Below are 6,624 nucleotides of genomic sequence, written 5' to 3'. Positions count from 1 at the left end.
CTCTCCAGAAGGAGAGAGCGGATTTTGAATAGAAGGACTTGAACGTACATCAAAAAGGGTGCCCGAGCTAACCACTCAAGTCACCTTCCCTCACTTTACCTGGCTGAAGGAGCCAGGTAAAGTTTGTAGGTATACAAGTACGGTTTTATAGACCAACCAAATAAAACATAGTGTCTGCTCCTGGCTTGAAGCCATCACGGGCTGCAGACCCCTGCTTTAGGGCGTGACTGAGCACATCTACACTTGCACTGCCTTTGCTCCAGTAAGGAGTGCTCCTCAATGATCACCACTGCACCCCCCCTTACCCTGCACCAGACCACGCACAAAAACCCTGGAGTGCACAAAACGGATGAAACTGAACAGGAAGGTAAATTTAAGAGCATCACTATTGCATTCCAACTGCTAACTGAGGCTGAGCCCAAAGGGCCAGACCTGAGCTAGTCTGCAGCAAATGTCCCGAGTGGTGCACAGCGTGGACAACCAGGTACTCCACATCAACTGAATTGCTCTACAGATCTCCTCCTGCAGGTTTGTTACATTTGTAGGTATGTCCGCATTCACAAGTAGTGTTAATGTAGGTGCAGCCAGTGAGTGTACTCCACAGGTTTGTGAAGCTGCATCTCCCACGTCCTGAGAAACTACTGTAACCGTGAAGGCAGAAGCTAAATGGAGACCATCTCCACGAAGATTATTACAACTCTTCATTCCATTGTTTATTACAGGCATCCTTTAAAATTTTTTGAAGTTAAAATGATTAGCTTTGACATTTCTAAAAAATTGTGTCGCTTCATTTCTGCCAAAACTACTCAGAAGAGTAACTTCCCAGAAAATCTCAATTTTTCTAGAATAGGATTTTTCAACTAATAACAAATTTACTGACAGATTTTCCCACTGCTTGTTGTCATCTCTTGTCACAGATGAAAACCCAGTCCCTGAGCTTTGCTGAAAGCTTTTCTTTGCATTCAGGGAGACAGCTTTAACTTTTAAATATATGCAGCAGCAAATTATACCAAATTGTATTAATTTAGCCACCTATACTATTCCAGCATTGGCTTGTGTCCAGTTTTAATCTGCTCTGCCCCAGCTTCTGCCCCCTCTCCTAGAGTTGCTTCAGATGATGCAGTGCTGTCAGCAGTGGTGTGGAGTGTAGTAGGTAAGGGTGGGAAGCAAGCTAAACTCTGCCTCCCCATTTTGCACTCTTTCATCTCCCCTGCAAAGCACTCAAACAAAACCACACGTGGAGGATCACTGGTGAAGAAAAGTGGGGTAGAAGGTCCTTGGGAAGGAGTCAGGTATTTGGGAAGAGAGGTGAGGATGTTTCAGCACCTTTGACACCACCTTTTATACACTAAAATCACCAGGTAAGATCTGGTTTGGTAGAGGTGGTGTGAAAAGTTAGTAAGGGGAGGAGGAAAAAAAAGGACCACCTCCATCCAAATCTCATTGATCTTTGGCCATCCAGCAAAATAAAAGAGCACCATGTCAGTGGGTGGTGTTGAAATGGCTTGTATGCCTGGTATCAGAAAAGATTAATACATAAAATAATTAATAAATTAATAATTACAAATAAATTATTAATTGCTACTTCAAAATTGTTTCTCTTCCTGGCTACTGCTTTAGCTTCTCCATTTCCCTTACTTCTGAGAAACTCTGCCTTTACCATAGAAACAGAATAATTTTTGTTTAAATTTCAAGTTAATGTTTCTGCTTAATTTTCATTAATTTTTGCTTAATTTTCATTAATTTTTGCTTAAATTTCAAAGTTAATATGCAAGAAAATACCAGCCCCAAATATTTCATTCACAAAAGGTGAAACATTACCAAAAAATATTCCTAGCCAAAACCTGAATTCCACAATAGAAACAGGATTTTTTTTTTTTTTCCCTCTCTCTCTCTCTACATCAGAGGTAGGGGAAAAAAAAAAAAAAGAAAAAAAATTAGTCTTGCAGTTTTATATAACCTGCAATATCATATGAGTATTTCTGGATAACCCTAACAGGATAGTAATAAGATGCAGTTTTGTAGACCCAAATGCTTTTGAATAGGTGATTCGCTTTTCAACAAAAATCCTAACTCTGGCTCTAATCCATCATTTCATCATTCAGTATTACTCACTTGAAGTGACCATGGACCCTGTTGTATCACTGCAAGGGAGCTATATCACTAGGAGTCAACTCCTAAATCAGAATTTCGGACAAGCTATTTCCAAATGAAGAGAACCATGCCTTGAAACAGCAGAGTTACCAAAATCTCTGCCATGCTCAGAGGAAAAGGCTCAACTGGAGGCAAAATAAAGCAAACTGTTAGACTCCTAACAAGTACAGAGGGCACTGTGGTGGTGCACTTCTTCCCCCTCTCTGGGCTGATCTACAAACTCGGGAAGTCTCGCTAGGCCTTAACATAACTGTAATGAGTTTGGCAGTTAAGCATCCCTTGACCGTACCAGGAACTCTTGCATGGCTGAGACAGGGAGCTGCACTGACCGTACCAAGGACTCCTGTTGCCCAGTAGAGGCTGTGGACAGGAGTAAGAATAATTAGTCATTTCCTGACAACCTTGGGACATATCTCTGTCCTCTCCCGACAGCCTTGGAACATCCCCTATCTGAATCTTAAGTCATTCTCCGACAGCCTTGGAGCCTTCCTTATCTGAATCGTTAACTCACGCGAAACGGTACCAGCGCAACTGGAATCCCAGTAATTTGCTGATGACTAAAGCCATTCATCTCCCAAATCTATAAACAGCTGTCCCAAGTGAGGCCCTTTGAGCTCTCCTGGACCGCAGCAGGCTGCGACCAGCATCTCCCTCTGAGTGGGACGCCTCTCAGAGCTTGCAAACTCTTCAGTTTGCGAAGATCAGAGGTCTGTCGCTGAAAGCCGACAAGACTTGGGCTGATACGCTTTGCTCCTTGAGGCTCAACCCTTTGCCTGTTGAGAAAGATGCCGAAGCATGTGATGTAAATATTTTCACTGAACTCAAAGGGAATTTTACTTTTACTTGTTTATGTATATCTCTTAGTGTCTTTGTGCATGTGTGTGTGTACTAACCTGAACATTCTATAGCAGGTATATTACAAATACTGCTTTTCAAATCTGTACATAAGTTACTGTCGTGAACTTTATTCAACTGTGAATGAATCTCAGGCTGCTATTATACTCATAATCCCTTTAGATATAAACCATTGACCAAGTCTGGGACTAGGAGTTGATCCAGTTGCACCTAGACTCCGACAGGAGTTTAGAAAGCAAGGGGGTCTTCTCTGAACCTTGTGACTGAACAGGAGGGTCTCCCCTACCTTTTTACATTGCTGATCTCTGTACAAATCACGAGAAATAAATTCTAACTTGATTTTCCTTTGCATGTTTCTCTTTTACCCTATTGTGTCTTTGGTCTCTGTATACATAATTGTAGTTTGAGTCTAACTTAATTTTCCTCTGTATGTTTCATCCATGTATTAAGTAATAGACTGAACCTTGCCATCAAATTCTGTGAAGTCATCCTTTTATAAATTCCTATTAAATCATTTTTGCTAATACTCTTGAAGGTGATTCTTTAAGCGGTCCAGACCATTTCACAACAGGCAGGCATAATCATTTAAAAAAAAAAAAGTCTCTTGTCAAAAGTGGAAAATAAGACTAAAGGTTCTAAATTTCTTAAAGTCCTGAAAGCAGGGCAGAAGACTATGCAAAAAAAAAAAACCCAAACCAACAACAACGCACAAAAAAACCAAACAAAAAACCCCCAACCAAAACAGGGAAGAGGACTTTCCAAGTTAACATGAAGATGCTCATGAACGCACAAAATCGTAACAGTCCATACAGAGCCCAAATATGGAAACCTTAAATTAAAAGCAACCAACGGCATAGAGAAGCTCATGACAGGGGTTACTAATGTGCTAAACACCAACATATGGTCAAATACACAATAAGGCAAAAGATCCTCCCTCAGCCAGTACTAAATTGTAGACAGAACTAATTATTAACATGCTTATGAAGTTAATAAAGAACAGTTTAATTACAGATTTTTGTCAAATCTCTTGGGTGACACGTCTTTCAATTTTGTTGCTCAGTTGCGTAATCATAACTTTAATTAGTGTTCTTTAGATGACTTCTTGTTAAACAAGAAATGGAAACACCACAAGTAAGAGCAACTCTAAATGATACTATTAGCTGTGCAGCAATTATGCTAATAGGCATTCCTGCACATGTATCAACACTGTAAATCTTCCCAAAGTTTGGGAAATGAAAGGAATGAAATAGAGTTGTTTGTGGTCACACCATCAGACATATGGCAGTCATTTGGATTCAAGAAGGTAGGAGAGGGGAGAGAGCCTGGTTTGCTTTCAGATTGTAGGGGTTTTGTTGTTGTTTTTTAAAGTTTAGTTTAAAACGCAAAAGTAAAATACTAGACAGTGAGATTAGATACTGCCAGTTTTTCTAGCCTCTCACAACACTGACATTGAGCTGGACTATCCCATCCAAAGCTAAATATAATTCGGCCTACTTCAAAGTGATCACTTTTCTGTCACCAGCATTTTTCTTCCAGTCTCAGGTTAATGGTGCTGCAGGCAACAGGTGATATATATACACACACAGAACCAGCAGTCAAATCAGCCATCAAAATCATGCTATGTTAAAAAAAAATAGTAATTAAAAAAAAAATCTCTGCCCATCAGCAAAGGCACAGCTTTGTCATAACTGATAACACAATGATTTTTCACTGTAAAAAAAATGCCACACACAAAAAATCACATGCGAAGGATGTTATACATTAATTTCAGTAGATTCCTTAATGCAATGGAAACAATGCTTTAGAGTTTACCACATGTAAGCGTATAAGTTTCTATCCATGTGCTCTTTAAATTTTGAGTACTGTGAAGATGACATTGAAGTTGTTCAAATTACAGTGTAGCCATCCTAGCAAAATTAATGTTTCATATAAAATAAACAGCACTGAGTTCATCTGCAGTGCTTAAACAAACTGTAATGAACATTTGTAAGCCTACTATGTTTTAGGTCTATCTTCAAAAAGAAGACTACAAAAATAGCGACATTTAAAGACCAAAAATCTTTCCAATTTTGCACAACCACAAACCAGTGAAAATTTGGAAACGGCAACACATCCACATAGCATGTCAGACTCTGCTTGTGTCCACTTTAAAACAAGCCCTTTGATCAATAAAATTTACCCATGAAAAAAACCAACCCCATATACTGTCAACTGCTGATACTTGTTATAGAAATTCTTGAAGAATGGAGATTCTGTAACAAGCAGCACTCTCACAGAAGAAACCCAGAATAAATAAAACGCTTTTAGGTTTTATTTGCATGCTGCTGTGACTGAAAAGGCTCAACCAAAATGCAAAAATACGTGGGTTTTTTTACTGTGTAAAATACATTTTTATATATAAAATACACACACACACACACACACACACTTCATTACGCACACAGATCCTTCCCTTTTCAACCCACCCAATCCTCCTCTCTCTCAGTGGTCAGGTTCTCCCCTGACCCGTTTCCTTGCACCCATGAAGTTCACTTCTCACCATATGGCACGGCAACCAGAGCGAGACGACACAAGCGAAGAGGCTGCCTTGGAAAACTCACTTCCTCCATCGACTGGCCCTGCAATTAAGCCACCTGCTTTCCTCCTGGGGCTGTCATTCTCAGAGTGAAAAAGGATTTTAAGAAGTTGGATATAAACCTGGACTTCACTGAAAGATAGGGATAGAGCTGAAAAAGAGTTTTCTTAAGCAAGACTTAATACTTTAACTTTTCTATTTAAACTACATCTGCAATTTTATCCAAACTGTATGTATGTAGGCATAATTATAGTTTCTTCCTATTCTGGCCATCTGATTAAAAAAATGTAGTAAAGGTAGCTTCCAGCTGCCCAGCTGTATTTGCTCGCATTCAGTACCCAATGATCAGCTTTCCAGATACCAACATATTTTCTGTAAACAGGGTTTTAGAATAGAAACCTATACTTTACCTGTAGCTTTAAGTGCTGTTTCTTGGGCATCTAGTGGTACTGTTAGATTATACAGCTAGTCACTAACTAGTTACAGCTAGTTCAAGAACAGCTCGACTCTCCTGCAATGTCTACAGCTAAACTTGAATAAAATATTGAGATGCCCTACCATGAGCCTTTTATTTTTCCAACTCAAAAGCATTTTATTTCATACTTAAAAGTGCTCAGTCGATTCTAAAAGTAATACTAAGCCTGGTTCTACTTCGTATTGCACTTTTAAATATCTTCAGAAGACTGGATTTCCACACCCTCTCCCAAAGTGCAATCAAGTCGTCTGGGTTCCCAGTGCAAGACCCACATACACACACTAGCACCCAGCCCCAGCCAAAAAACCCCTCAAACAGCATTTAATAAAATCTTACTAGAACAGTAGGATTGGCCTTTTTCAAAATTGATGTGACACACATTTTCTTACTGTTTCGTTGCAGATACAACTCACCAGGAAAAAGCTTGGCAACAATGATGGATCCTGCAAGAATTTTCAAGAGTGAATCATGATGATTACTACAAATGCTGCTTTTATAACTGCAAGAAAATTTTGAGAGTCTCCATTTTAACAACTTTGTATTTTATGCTCTAAACTGTTTTCTA

General features: G+C 39.4%; 1 long non-coding RNA gene across 1 annotated transcript; it reads left to right on the top strand.

Annotated features, from left to right (window-relative positions):
* The first annotated feature begins 330 nt into the window (after nucleotides 1-330).
* On the top strand, nucleotides 331-3,348 carry LOC128152389 (uncharacterized). Its single transcript, XR_008238646.1, has 2 exons — nucleotides 331-528; nucleotides 2,106-3,348. It is a non-coding gene; the product is annotated as an uncharacterized LOC128152389 (long non-coding RNA).
* The last annotated feature ends 3,276 nt before the right edge of the window (nucleotides 3,349-6,624 follow it).

Source organism: Harpia harpyja, chromosome 2, assembly GCF_026419915.1.
Source record: "Harpia harpyja isolate bHarHar1 chromosome 2, bHarHar1 primary haplotype, whole genome shotgun sequence".
In the NCBI taxonomy this organism is placed as follows: Eukaryota; Metazoa; Chordata; class Aves; order Accipitriformes; family Accipitridae; genus Harpia; species Harpia harpyja.
The sequence above is the reverse complement of the archived record's forward strand: the minus strand, read 5'-3'. Positions and strand labels throughout refer to the sequence as shown.